General features: G+C 39.6%; 1 protein-coding gene across 4 annotated transcripts in view; it reads left to right on the forward strand.

The window, feature by feature from the left end:
* sema3ab (sema domain, immunoglobulin domain (Ig), short basic domain, secreted, (semaphorin) 3Ab) overlaps positions 1-14,981 on the forward strand; it is a 57,446-nt gene that overhangs the window by 10,891 nt on the left and 31,574 nt on the right. For 2 of the 4 annotated variants that reach the window (XM_019273947.2, XM_019273952.2), the window contains exon 1: positions 4,794-5,127. The exons of the other annotated variants lie outside the window; for them this stretch is intronic. The gene's annotated coding sequence lies outside the window, so the exon portion shown is untranslated. Of the gene's footprint in view, positions 1-4,793; positions 5,128-14,981 lie in introns of those variants that run through there. 4 annotated transcript variants of the gene reach the window in all.

Here is a 14,981-nt window from a genome sequence, read left to right on the forward strand (position 1 = left end):
TATTTTTTTATGCAGGGATGTTTTCAGTCTGAATGTCTGCTCAGGGCCCATAATGTGCAGGGTCCATAATTGCTAGCAGTGCTCCTGGACACACCTATCTAAAGCTTCTCATTTCCTACAGTCACCTACAGTCCATGCAGTCGTCAGTCCAGTGCAGGTCCAGTTACCAAACATTTCCGTCTCAGGTAGAAATAATAAATAGTAAGGCTGGGCAGGTCAGATTAGAGAGAACGGTGTGTATTTTTATACAGCTGAAGACAAGGGCTGCATACTAAAGCTCTAATGCCCTACAGATGGTTCCACTCACTTTAGTCAACTACAGGACAGGGCCCTCTCTCCTTGTTGGCTATATGATATGCTGAAGCTTGACCAGATCTCTGATATGTCTGCTTTGACTTTGTACGAGGATAGACTCTATACAGGAATTCGTCAAGGATTTACCATGTCAGATAATAATCTGCATGTCACAGTCTACAATGTGTATTCAGCATTTCTCACTGATTTAGGTTGTAGAAAATACAGATATTATTAACCTTTGACCCCTGCTGGATCACATTCAAGTTCAGAGTAAAGCAAATACTATTAACAAATACTGTTATCTTACCGTTAGATGCTTTGACAACACCAACAAATGTATCCAGGGGAAAAGAATCTTTATGTCAAAAGAAATGCTTTTCTTTCCAGACTGACTGTTGACATTTAATAATCACAGAGAAATTCTTCCAAAATAAACATCCTCTCTTTCTGTGATTATGACTTGTAAGCTCTTGCATCTGTAAAACTAACAGCTGCGACAAGTCTAGGCAGAATTTTTGTTGGCTATCTCCAAAAAATATTTTAGAACGGTTGACAATCATTAGGTGAAATCTAGTATAAGTAATTTACTGAGGTTAAAAAATATTGTTAAGCACCATACATGGAAGATGTGAATGTAGATAGTTATACAGTAACACTCATAAAATAACTGTAGTGAAGTATTGAAACCTGGCATTTTCTCCTCTGGTTGTCTTTTTAAACAGGATGGGATTATACACCCTATTTGCCATTCTCTCACCATCTATCTGATATGCTGACTGACCAGGCCTCTGATATGGTCTGTGTAGACATTCTTGGAGGACATACTTTATACAGAAATTCGTCAGGGATTTACTGTGTCAGATAATAATCTGCCTGTCATAGTCTATAATGTGCATGCAGAGATCTCTACAGCTCAAGTTTTCAGTGAAAAAAACACTGAAATCACCACCAAGTGTGATTTAACTGCCACCCACCATGCTTTTGCAAGTTAACCTTAAAGAAAATCCACCCTAAAACGTTTATTTTGTTGTGCAGTGGTGTATAAATACAGCGCCATGAAAGAACAAGTGATTTGTCATGAAAAGTTAAATAGCAGTAGAAGTTTCAATGAAGATATCCTCACTGTGTTAGGTTGCAGACCCAGGTTGACTTAAGCAGTTTGACTCCATTCTTACAATATTTTCTTGGTGTATGCTGCCTTTTGAGTTCTTCACATGGACTGTAGATTTTTTTTTTTCATTACTCATTACTCACTCTTCCCTTTGTATAAATAAGGGACAAGGTTAGAAGTTTCATCATCAGAATTCTATTTCCTCTTTTTCAATAACTGTCTTGTCTCAACCATTTCTTTCTTCACTTTTGCATTACCACGGTGTAGGTTTAAAGGGCATCTGCAGCTTCTCCAGTGAGCAGTCCATTTTACAGTGGAGGTCAATGAAATGTCACATATTTGAAATGGCTGAACACTAATATGCTTGATTACTGGTGAAAGGTCTGTTATGGTCCATGAATGTGTAGATACCAGAGTACATAAAAGTTCAAATTTGCATCCTCACGTCTTTTATTAAACAGAACGCTCCACTCATTCAATCAAATCTGCTGAATTCACAAAAGTTTTAGTTTTTCAGTCGGGCTTCGCTGACTTTTAATGAAAAACTGTACACATAACTTTGATCAACAGTGTCCAATTTAGGCTATTAAGTTTAATTTCAAGCCTGTAAACAGTATAACTTGGTCTGCTGCTCTTCTGTTGTTAAGCCACTAATCACACTGGAGCCTTGAATAACTGTTGTTTACCAAGTTCACCAACAGTATGCTAATCTGTACAGACACATAATTATCTCCTAAGACTTCTTGCTGTCTCTTGGTGTTCTGTTCCTTGAATTTCATTAAACTCACAACTTTTTGGTCAGGCTAAATTGTCTTGTCATTTGGACTAATTTGATTTAAATGAGATTTTGCTGATGGAACGGGTCATGCCTCAGTTAAACCATTCATCATGCCCTTTATTCTATTATAATCACTTTAATAACAGACAAATTATTCATCCATGTTGTTTTATGCAATGCTATTAGATTGGGTGGCCCGTCTGCCTCTCCCTCCCATAGGAGGACAGCAAGGAGAGACAGTACAGTAGAACTCTTAATACAGAGGGGCTTTGTAAAGGTAACCAGCAACAAACACACACACATGCATGCATCCATGTGCATACACATGCACACAAACACGCTTTCCAGCACCGCGGCGACAGGCAGTCCCACTCCGTTAGGGGTAAAAACACAGAAATTAAACGCTGCATGCTTGTGGTTTTTAATTTAGCATGCTGACAGCCATCCAATAGTCCTGTGGTGACACTGGATAACTTTACGACCCTGGTGAGAACAGCCTGGGACAGGGACCAGGACAGACACCCACTTCAGCTTTAAGCCCCTCTACACACACATACACACACACTTCATTGAAAATGTTATCTGGAAGACCTGAATTACTACTGCAGATGTTCAACATTTGATCAATGATTTTAAATACTTGTGGGTACATAATGGGGCTATTGATCGTGTAGTGAAAACATTTCTGTGGTCAAATAATAATAACATTGTCAAAAATAAAAATTTTAACAGTTACTCACACACAGTATGCCAAGTCTACATCAGTTGCTGTGGTCTCTATAATTGCCTAATTTAGAACCAAATACCCACTTTCCTGGACAACATAGCCACACACGAGTGCTTTGTGTGTGTGGTGTGCTTGTATTTGTTGGGACTTCACCGTTGTGCTGTCTGCCAGTTAAGAAGTGCTGACTGCATAGCATTTGAAATGGGTACTCTGTACTTCAAATCCTCTGAGTGAAAGGCAGGCATGTATGTAAAGAATTTATGGTTAAGAAAGCATCTCTTGTCTCAGATTACCATAGTTCCATTACTAGCTGCTGAGTGATGAAAACAGATCTGATCTTTGCTTTGTGAAAGCTTGTGGCTTGGTGACTTTACTATTGATTGGCTCAACCATGTCCTGAGTTGGCAATATTGACATTGTGTCAATTGTCTTACTGCCATTTGCCTGTAGTTGGTATGACCTTGGTAGGGTGAGCTAAACATCATTGTAGTGTGAGGAGTAAAACATTTGCAATGCCTAAAGAAAATGTGGCTTCTCCATTCATTTCAATGAGTCCACCTTGCTGGCATAGCAGTGGTGGCAATACGGAGGGTACTGTCCAAAAAAAGTAGGTTGTCCACCAAGAAAGTCCAGTGTGATCAAATATGCACAAGTACATATTATAGGTAAGATATATTGCTGAGACAGTAGACTGCAGAGACTAAAGCATTCCCAGCTGACACACAGAGACAGTCAGTCACACTCACAGTTAACAGGTTAATGAGGCCCTAAATCTTGATCTTCGAAGTTGATCTCATACTCTCTTGACATTAACAATTTTGTTGTAATCTGCATATAGAGCTGCTTACTGAAACAAGATGCCGGCATGGATTCCTTTACAGGCGGACACACACAAATATACATAAATGTACACATAAGAGAATGCATGTAAGCAGAAAAGATGCAGTGCATGGTGTGGTCCATATGTTTTGTTTTATGACTCTGAATATAGATACATGGATCGAGGGCTTCAGAGGTGGCCTTGTGGGGATGTGTGTAATTTTGAAAGGGCTCACTCTGTAGGTGCTGGATATGTGGCCGTTCCATTGCCGCATGGTGGTGACAGTGTGTGTTGATGAAAAGCACATGCATTGCCAAGACTGTATGCGGTTCTATTTCTCTGTGTGTGTATTTTTATGGAAGCTCAAACTAAGTGGATTGTGGTCTAGTCTCAGTGGACATCTTATTAATAGGCTCTGACAGTGAACTGCATTAATTCGACGTGACGACACGTGCCTCCAAATTAATGCTCACTGATGTGTTTGTGTGTGTGTTTTCTGAATGAGGACATGCAGAAAACAGGTCATATGAAGTCATATGTTGGACTGCTGTAAAGGAAAGATTTGCTGCTCTGCTGGAATATTCTGAATGGTTACCAGGCTGGTTGTTCTACTGTGTACAGCACTTTGGAGAGTTGTAAATCTTTGTCATTTGGGAACCATGGGCTATACATACTGTAGCCTTTGTATGTGTCTGTGGCATCTGGAATACACAATCAGTCTCCATGAATGAGTCACAGATGAGTCTTTCTTCATTGAGTGGATCTCTGTCGTACGATGTTTGTATCCTTGCACATCCTTTCTCCATAGGGAGATATTCACATCTGTGTTTCCCCACCTGCAGTCTTCATTCACTCTCTATACCTGCCGACCTGTCTTTCCCTATTTTGCTCTCACCCTTTGCCAAATACTGCCACATGCTACCAGGTTCCCCACAGAGGCAGGCAGCAGGCGGGCATGCCCAGTGCCAGCCCTTGTCCTCCTCTGAGAGTGGATGACGTCACCGTTCTCCCAGGTGATTCTGTGAGACACATCAACACTTTCACACGCCATGATTTATCACACACATCAGACCAGTAACTAAGGAAGGAACTGTGTGTGTATGCATACACACACAAGCACAACTGTGTTTATGTTTGAAAGACACAGGAAGAGAGAGATAGAGAAATGGAGATGCTAATGATCAGTCGTTGGCAGATGGTAGAGTGATGTAGCGAGGACTGATATTACTGCCCACTTAAACTCATCTGCTGTTACTCCAACCCCCCAACACTACTACAAGGCTGGACTCAATGCACACTCATCCTCTCTGTCACGCACCCCAGGGCGCTTCCTCTCATGCACACTCTTTTAGATACACAGGACTCTACACAAACATCGATCTGGATTAATAAGTGTAAGTGAACACCCTTTTGTTTGTTTAAACTGCATTCCAGTATTATTAGAGGAGATCTGATATATCTATCTCGGGTCGAATACAGGGCAGTGGTTGTTAGTCATGCATTGTCTTGTCATCGCTGGTATCATGCTGTCAGGGTAAGGAGTTCAGTGATTGCATCTTTTGTCATGGCAATAAAATAAGTCTCAATTACAGTTTATTGGTGCTGTTGGGCTGAGTAACAGATATCGTGGGGCATGCCATGTGTTCTCATAACACAATCTGGTGTTTTTCCTGTGTGTGTACATCACATTGGTATAGTAACCAGGAGAGGAACTCTCTCTCTCTCTCTCTCTCTCTATCTCTCTTTCTCTCTCTCTCTCTCTCTCTCTCACTCACTCACTCTCTCTCTCTCTGCGTGTGTGTGCTTATGTGTGATTTATGATGGCAGCCCAGTTCATAAAATTATGAAGTGTTCAGTGTTCGGTAATAAACTCAAGGCTTTTATGAAAGTCTGTAGAGTCTCATAATTAGCATATTGGTCTGGAGTTAGACAGCAGCGGAAAACACTCATAGCTCTTGTGTTTCCTTTAGGTGTGAAGCTTGAGGAAATCTCTTCAATATGACAACATGTTTTGCATTTTAATATTTGTTTAGCTGTTTTCCGGAGCCATATTTCAAACTGGCAGTATTTATTTGAATACTTAAAGAAATCAAAATTCCTTCAGATATTTCATGATCAACGACAGAGACTACAGACCATGACTGATGATCAAATTAACGCTTGCTTTTAGTTTTTGTTGAGCGAGTTTGCGAGCACATACACTACACGCACACACTTCCACAGACACATACACAAACCTGCAAGTGCACCCTGCACCTACCGTATGCCTTTAATGACTGAGGATCTTTGATCAGATATCATGCTTCTGTAACCTGATGATGTCTTAAAATACCCCCAGCATGACTCAGTGCAGTTTATCTATATCTGACCATCAGCAACTAGAGGATAGGTTACCCAAACTCCTAAATATCTGCACCAATGACATATAAAACTGTATAAGTCTGTGAAATAATTCAAATCAGCTGATTGGGGTGCATTGTGATAATGTATGCTGACAAAAGTTAATCAGAAAAATTAAAGGCAACACATAATGCTACAAATAGCTTGTATAAATTGTGCAGTACTCCGAAGGATGTTATTCCTTACCATCTCTCTGTGTTTACACTGATCTTTAAAGTCCCTAATTAAAAGCTATGTACAGGGATGTGTTCTCTTAAGTGAGAGGTTGAAAGGCGTGAAAGCTTATTTACTGCCATGCTGCACTGTGGGGACTAGTTAAAGGTGCTGACAGTGGCTCATGCACGTCCAAAATACTGTAACACATACACACAAACACAGATGCACACACCATTAGGGAGAAATAGATAGAGCACAGCTGCCCCGTCTCAGGAGAGAGAGAGGATGAACAGACTACTCTCTTCAACAAGACCACTCCCTACCTAAATATTGACAAACTAACAGCTCATAATGAAAGAAAACCACAACCAAAAGAGGGAGTGACAGATTTTAATTTTTTGCACATTATGGAATCAAAGCTACATGCATGATTGCGAATTTAACAAACAAAGCAGATCAGTCATGATCGGTGTCCCAGCTCCTGCAAGGCTGCAGCCTGTTTTCTGGGATACACAAAGTGCTGAATCTCTGTTGAGGCATTATATTTGGGCCAGCTCGCACTGAAAATGCATTGTCTCCTGACATTTAGTCTAGATTTTTCCCCTCACATGGTCAGCTGTTGCAAAGCCAGAATCTTGCACGTGGTTTTTGTTTCTCTGGGCACAATGCAACAGAATACCTCTCATTAAGTGTAGCTGACCGTTACCACATGGAGGTGAGGTTAAGAGGGGTTAGCATAACTCTTCTGCTACTGCTCAACCATATCCTGTAAAATTCAAACAGATCCCAAGAAAAATGTGGCGAATGGTAAATATGCAAAAACATAACTGTAGCGAGAGAAAACAGCTCGTGCTTGTACAAGCTTGAAAGGAAGAGAGAGAAATGAGTTCAGTCAGGGAAGTTATGTTGTGCGTTTGAAATTTCTCTGAGCACACTATAAAATAGCTATAAGGACTTAGAATAATATTGGTGTAGTGGAGCTACACCTTAAAACTGCCAACAACAAGTCTGTTAAATACAACTGGAAATATAGCTTCCCCCACTGTCTATTGTCATCACATAGGGTGGCAAAAAGCAGGGGAGTCACTTATGCTATTTCCTCTCATTACACACTTTTCACACACAGCTTTAGGGTCAGCGTGCAAAGGGCTAATTGAGCCTTTAGATAGCGCAAAAAAAAAAAAGGGGGGGGGGGACACTAGTTTACTCCCACCACAGTCTGTTACTAGCATGAACAGCAAATCCTGGGTGGTAATTATGGCTTCATTATGAACAGGCATTCCTTTTGAATGCTTGCTGGTAGTTAAATATTTCTCTCACTAAAGACTCTTGATTAAGGGTGCAGACAGAATCAGTCAATAATCTGCTGAGTAAGAAGTTGACAAAGGTATTCTCAAAGAAAACGTTGGGGTTTTCTCTTACTGTGCTATACTATAGTGCACTATGCGAGCTGAGGATATGTGAAGGTTTTATTTGGCATAAGCAGCAGTTGCTTTTAATAATTTCCAGAGTTTGGAAAATTACCCAAATATAATTAATTGAATTATATCTGGGATTTCTGTATTTGATTACTGTGAGCTGTGGCATGTGGTTATAACCTATAAACTGCTAATGTTCAACAGACATGACCCCTAAATAAATAAATAAAAATATGATAACACACACTGAAAGGCGACACATTGTACGGTATAACTAATCTTGTCTGGCCCCTTAATTGGTGTCCTGTGAGCCATGGGTAAGTCATCTCAGAATATTCCTATCTTTGTTGAGAGTTACACATGAGCTGATTGAACATCAGCAATCATATCTTTCACAAATAATAGTTTTCTCATGTGCGTTCTGACCACACTTAGTCACATTTCAAAACCCCTTCCCTTTGAAAAGGCCATTCACAGACATGTAAGAGGTAAATAACGACAAAACTAAAATTAGTGTGACATCAGCTATTTAAAATGTACCCGTCTGCATGACACTTCAACGATTTGCAGGGTTGAAATTCTAGCTACAGATGGTTTTGAAATGCTGTGTGAAGAACTAAAAAAAGTGTGGGTCATGTCTATAGCAGTCGATGAGTCCAGTCTGATATTGTAGAAATGCCTTTTATACAAGGACATCAGAGGGAAAGCAGAAGACATTTTCTCTGTAATATATGATCCAGTTTTACAAAACGACAAGTGCCGTTAAGCATTACGTACTTCTCGCGGGTGATCAAGCACAAAGAGCACCCAGAGCACAAAGTTAAATAGTGTGAGAACAGACATTAGGGGCACAGAGTGGGAATGACAGAGACACCATTCACTTGATTACATGTCAGTGTATCATCAAAATGATTTAATGGCAGAAAAGTTACACAATGTTGCTTCAAACAAGATTTTAAAAGACGATCTTTGGCTCACAGCTACCGTGTTAATCAGCTTACTACTAGCTCAATAGCTTACTGTTATAGCAGTACATTTGATGTTTCTATGTTGAAAATGGACTGATGCTTAACTTATCAGTACGATTATGTAGGTTATTGTTGTTAACTTATCAATATTATTTTCAGTTACAATAAGTGATGGATCTGATTCATAAATAATAGCAAGTATTATTATTTTTAACTTTAACATTTTATTGATAATATAATAAGATAATAAATTGCTTGTTACACAGTTATACTGACTGTGTGTTAAATAAATGAGTTTCCCCTGTGACGTTTTGGAAGAAATATTGTCATAGCACAATTTAAATGAACACACTCAGCCAAGTTCTGTTATATGGTATGAAATCATATCTGATTAGTCACCATGACTGTTATAACAGGAACCAGATGATTACAGAGCTGTGCAGGAGAACTGATCTAATTAGTACCTCTATGTAAATAGTGCTTAATGTTTGTTAGTAAGAAAAACAAAAGAGGAAAGTCTTCCAGTAAATGATGATCATGATATAAGCATATTTTGTTTTCAATATTACCAATACCAAAACCCATATTATTGTAAATACATGTTATTGTGAATAATTCAGTGATTGCAAAAAAATCACATAGATACTCCCTTTGTCTCTGCAAATGAACTGTAATACAGTGGGTCATGTGTGAACAAATTAGTGCTATTCAATTGTACAATTGGCAATATTTCCCATGAAAGATTAGAAAAACAAATTATGCATTTAATGTGCCATTTTTGGGTGATTCATTGAGAAGGAAACTGGTGAAACATGTTGCACTATGATCATTTCTTGACAGTAGGTGAAGATATTATTATAGTTTAGTAGCAACTGAATCAAATAAGAATCTGTATTTTAACACACAGGTCGGAGTGGACACTTTTTATATTTAAAGGGTTATTTTAATGGATCCTACTGTTGGAAAACAATGCAGTGTCAGTGTTGATGCCTTTGATATCGATCTGTCCAACAGATCAATGCAGATCCTACACAAATGTTGTTGTGTCATTTGACTGCAACTTTATTATACAACAGTGTTTTTTTTTAACCTATAATATTGTATTAAATTTGACAGATTTGTTGGTTATCGTTGAAACACAATCCTCATTTTAGCTTACATCAGTGTGATAATGTACCTCAAGTGTGTCTAGTCTTTCACTCACTGTCAGATACTATCTCAAAGGTTATCTTGGAAAACTACCCCCTTCACACCAGCTCAGATTTCTTTCAAGTGACCCCCCCTCTGCCCCAACTAATGGATCTGCCTGATTGTGAGCAACAAGTTTTCTTTTGCAGCCGCCTTTCATCTTGAAAATAACACAAGTTTGATTTAGACCAAACATGTGCTTGTGCAATTTGCAGTAAGGTATTTGTTTACTGCGTTAGGCTAAACTGGAGATTTCTAAGAGCTTCTGTGTATTTTTTCTTGAGCCTCCATCTGCTTCTCCTTTGCTTCCTCCACTCACCACATCCCTCCTTTTTCAGGATTACTTGCTCCCTGTTTCAATTTGGAGACTCTTTTTAAAATTCCCTCATCCTCTCTCGATTTCTTTTTCCAGTGCTCACCTCTTTAGTCACAGCTACACATCATCCTCCCCACCCAAAAGCCCTCTTGGTGCTGACACAGATGTGCTCTCCGTGAGTTCATGCTTGCTGACCCCTTGGGTGAGCCCCTCTGCCCCACCGGACGCTTCTGTTTGCAAACTGTGACAAAGTATCAGATTCACCCTTTTCTGTAAGTGCAGGCAGCGTGGAGGAACAGGGGATCTGGGCATGTTCCTATATATTACCCATCACACCCCCATCACACCCCATAGTGCACACATTCACTGAGACATGCAGACATGCCTGCGCATGCACGCACGCACACACACTCACCAAACATTCCAAGAAAAACTGAGCGAGTGAAACCCTCTGTGGTTACTCAGCCTTTGTCATTGAAGGACAAAGCCTTATTAAATTAACTTAAGTGATTATTTGGCATTTGCTAAAGTTGCTCCAAGGCACCACATTATACACACACACACACACACGCAGATATCCTAATTAGCTAAATGAGTCATTAATTTTAGCACAGCCTTATTAAGATAAAGTTAATGAAGGTAAGACTAATTAAGACTTGATGAATCGACATGTCTGTTACACCCATTAACATGTTATCTCCTGCTTCTCTGTTATCACTCTTATCTGCTTTTATTGCAGAATGACGTGCCTGGAAATTAGACATTAAAGTGCCATCCAGCTGGTTTATCTTAGAGATTGACATTAGGGGAGACTTTGAGGGAAGTTAATTTTCTTTAGCTTACCTCAGTACTTTTAGAGATCAACATCATCAATTCAATTCTGTAGCAATGTCACACAGGCCAGCAGGAAAAGTAGCCTGTAGCTTGTTGTTGCTTTAGCTGCATAATGTTAACCTGACCTGCACTATTGAACAAGTGATTCTTGTCCTGATGAAGACTCTTGAAACACGTCGGTTCATCAATAATTAAATGAAGGATTTTAAGATTTTGTAATTAAAGTGCTTTGAATTTTTTGAGCGAATCAACCAACATCATGCACTTCCATTGACACTAAGCTGGACAGTCATTGTCATTGTCATTGTCAACTCTGTCTATCATGAAAACTTCGACCAATCAGATCAACAAACTGAAGTCAGTGACGAATTGATCAATATAGCTTGCTAATTAGTCATGTGGGAAAACACTGTAATTGGTCTACATAAAAGGAACAATAAATATGAAGTAAAGCACAGTTGCATCATTTAAGAATTAAAACATCATCATAGACATGGCTTAATGTAAAATGGCCTGTCAAAATAACTAATAGCGTGGACAATTCACTATACAAAATATGTCTAGTGACAGGACTCATCCACTGGTGGTCAATTTGCAGTTCAGTTGTGCATCTGGATAGTCTCTTTTTTTTAATGAATGGAGTTGCATTTGAGGTAATTGCCAACATTTTAAAAAGCTTACATTTTTTTGTCTGTCATTCTAATTTAATACTTCGCCATTATGCCTCATTAAACTCTTTTGGTTTCATTCTTTCACATGTTGTTCCAAGACAGTTAGAGTAGAGTGTGCAGGACAAATTGCATCCTGTATAGATTCAGTCAAGTGACAGTTTTATTTTTCAGTGCGGAACAATCCCATATTAAATGGTATGGATGACAACCATGGGACTGTACCTGTCAGAGTATGTAGAGCTGCTATCTTCACTCATCTAATGTACTATCTATTAGGTAGCTTGTTAGACATCTAGCTAAACTGTTCTTACTCACCCTGAATCTTTCAGCTTTCTGCATTGCAACATCTATGCTTCACATACTGCCTTGTTGTACTTGACTTTGGTGCTATAATATGGTTCCATTATTATTCCTTTTTCAAGCTGTATCTGAATGACCTGGTACACTCAGCACTGCTGCTTCAGTCACATTTTTACAACTTGCCAGCAGTTCCATCTGAAACAACAGCAGTGGCACAGATAGAGTGCAATTATCTAGTAAAAACGGCATGGTCAAATGAGAATATTTATTGACTGTGTGACAGTGTATGGATGCCTTATAGGTAAACATTGTAAAGAACAGAGCTTTAGGGTATTTATTTCCCCTCTATCCTGTTTAGGAATGGAAGGTGACAAACTTAGTAGAGTTGAGTGTTATAATGACCCTGATGTCCTGAGGTGAGTTTCACTTTGTTTGCAGAAGACTCTCTAAGTGTGCCATTAATTCCCACTCCTCCCCCTTACACTGCTGACCTTCCTCCCCATGGGGTGCCGGTGAAAGGGTGTGGCTGGATTATGATAAGCTTGTCTGTGCAGGTGTGAGTGACAGCAGTCAAAAGGTCACTTGTGTCTCCAAAAGCTGCCTAATCCCTTTATTTAAAAAAGGTAACAAGAATAGAAGCCTCATGCGAGAGCTGTGGCATAAAGAAATATTACAAATCATGAATATAAATCATAAATACGCTTGGGTGCTTGTGTTTGTTCATAACATTCTTATTGTTCTGTTGTATAATATTGTCCATGTACCCCAGGAGTTATACTTTTGAGATAATATTGAGAAGGAATTAAGCTGCTTCTTCTCATTTACTGCTTACTGCAACACAATACATTATGCAGCAGCATGGCAGACCACATACCAGAGAGAGAAGGAGCCAAGCATGATAATACACTGCTGCGGGTTTTGTTAATTACTCAATTTAACAATGTAGCTAACATTGTGTTCTCAATTATGCTTTGTTACATGTTCCACATGGTGAAGTTCAGTGTGTCCTTTTTCCACTCAATTTGATTGTTTTAAACAAACAAGGCACAAATATTCAGCTGTGGTACGAGGTTTGGCACTGGCTTAGTTTGAAATCCATCTCCAAAAGAAAGCACATCATTAACACTGGAGAGACTGACATTTTTTATCCAGGGTTGTTATTCACATACAGATGGCTTTGTAGCTAGAATATGAAGCGGAAACTTGAACACTGTACATAACTAGAATCAGAAAACTAAACCTTCTTTAACAATCATTTAAATCCATGTTTACATGTTCCATGTTCCATGGCAGGCTGGGCACCCTGTGTGATCATGGCCAGTGAGGCAGAGCAAGTGAGCATGGAGGTCAAAGGGGCACAGACGGACACGGAATGTTTGTATTCAATCAGCAGCATTACCAGAATGTGTCCACTTACTGTAACTACGGTTGCATTCAACTTCGTTCACCCATGGGTCATTTAAGATTATACATCTATGGGCACCCAAGCAGTACAACATGAGGCTTGGATGAGATTGAGATAAAGGGATTGGAAATAGGAGGGGTGTATAAATGAGTTTTTAAACTTGGAGAGCATTGGCTGTGTTTTGTTTGATGCCTTGGCAGTGGCTGGTGTCTGACTAATGTGGCGTGATACACTGGGTACCAAAAGCTGGGCCAAGGGTTCCATCCTGGGCATGAGTTTCTGGATCGAAGCTTCTGCTTAATAGGACAGCTGGACCAATTTCTACACATATTTTAACAAAAGAGGATGCTGTTAGCTCTTCTCTTCTCTTCTCTTCTCTTCTCTTCTCTTCTCTTCTCTTCTCTTTTTGATTTATGCACGCCTCTTTACTCTTGCAGTACTGACATTGCTTCTGTGTCGAGTGCTTGCTATCAGTGCTGTAATCAGAGATTGAGAGAAAGATATGTGTTGTTTCTCTCTTCCCTCCAGGTAACAGGCTGTCTCATTCAACCATGGCAAGCCCGGCAGTTATTGATACTTTAGCTAAGGGGGGTTATACAATAATACTCCTTTCTCTTTCTGCTGGTTGTAGGGGTCCTCCCAACCTAATTTGGAGCAGAAACTCTTCGTAGTCAGTGAGTGCCGTATATTAACTTACAGGAATGCAGGCTTTCTACTTAGAAGTGAAACTAAACACACTTTCCTTTCATGATGACTTGTTTTTGTCTGCAGGGTACTCATTTTGATAAACACTTTTTATGTGACATGAAATTTGATCTGTTCAAAACAAGTTTGCATGAAGTGTTTACATCAATGAAATATTAGGGTCACTGCAAGGCTCTGATTGGGGCAAGTCATTATACAAATGGAACATTAATCCTAAATGCTACTTGCCACAAGATTATTTATGAGCCGGACGTTAAAAATCTTGTTAAAATTATATAGCTGCACCTGGCAGACTGCTGCAGAAGTCAAAGCATGTGTTATGTAAAGACATACCTGTAGTTGAGGGAGAGTTTCAGAAGTCTGAGGTTGAATGAAGGGTGGAGTTTTACATGGAAAAATGTTGGAATCATGGAAAAAATCATTCTATTGAAATATATCTTTATTCTTGAAAAATGATGGGAATGTACCATGGTTAGTTTAGAGTCAACACCTGGGCCGACTGGGTAGGATGAAAGACATGTCGTGTCACATTTCTGCTACGTGTCCAGCAATAAGCCAAAATGAGGTGCAATTTCCTCTTGACTAATTAGTGTGGAATTGGTGCTGTTTTATCAGCCTCCCCAGGGCTTCGGCGAAGCGAGCTTCTAGCTGGAGCTACAGAACACTGGAAGTTGTCTGGATGAGTATAGACAGACACAGACAAGATAGGGGCAGAGAGGTGTGAACAAGAAAGCAAAGAATGACAGAAGACATCAGCCAGAGGTTGTTGTCTGTTGGTTTACTGTATATACGGGGCAATGTGGGCTGACACAGAAGCCCTTTCTTTGGTCTCATCACTGTCAAAGCAGAAACTCATAATGCAATGCTTCTCATATCAGGTTATGTTG

Source organism: Larimichthys crocea, chromosome XXI, assembly GCF_000972845.2.
Source record: "Larimichthys crocea isolate SSNF chromosome XXI, L_crocea_2.0, whole genome shotgun sequence".
NCBI classification, from domain to species: domain Eukaryota; kingdom Metazoa; phylum Chordata; class Actinopteri; family Sciaenidae; genus Larimichthys; species Larimichthys crocea.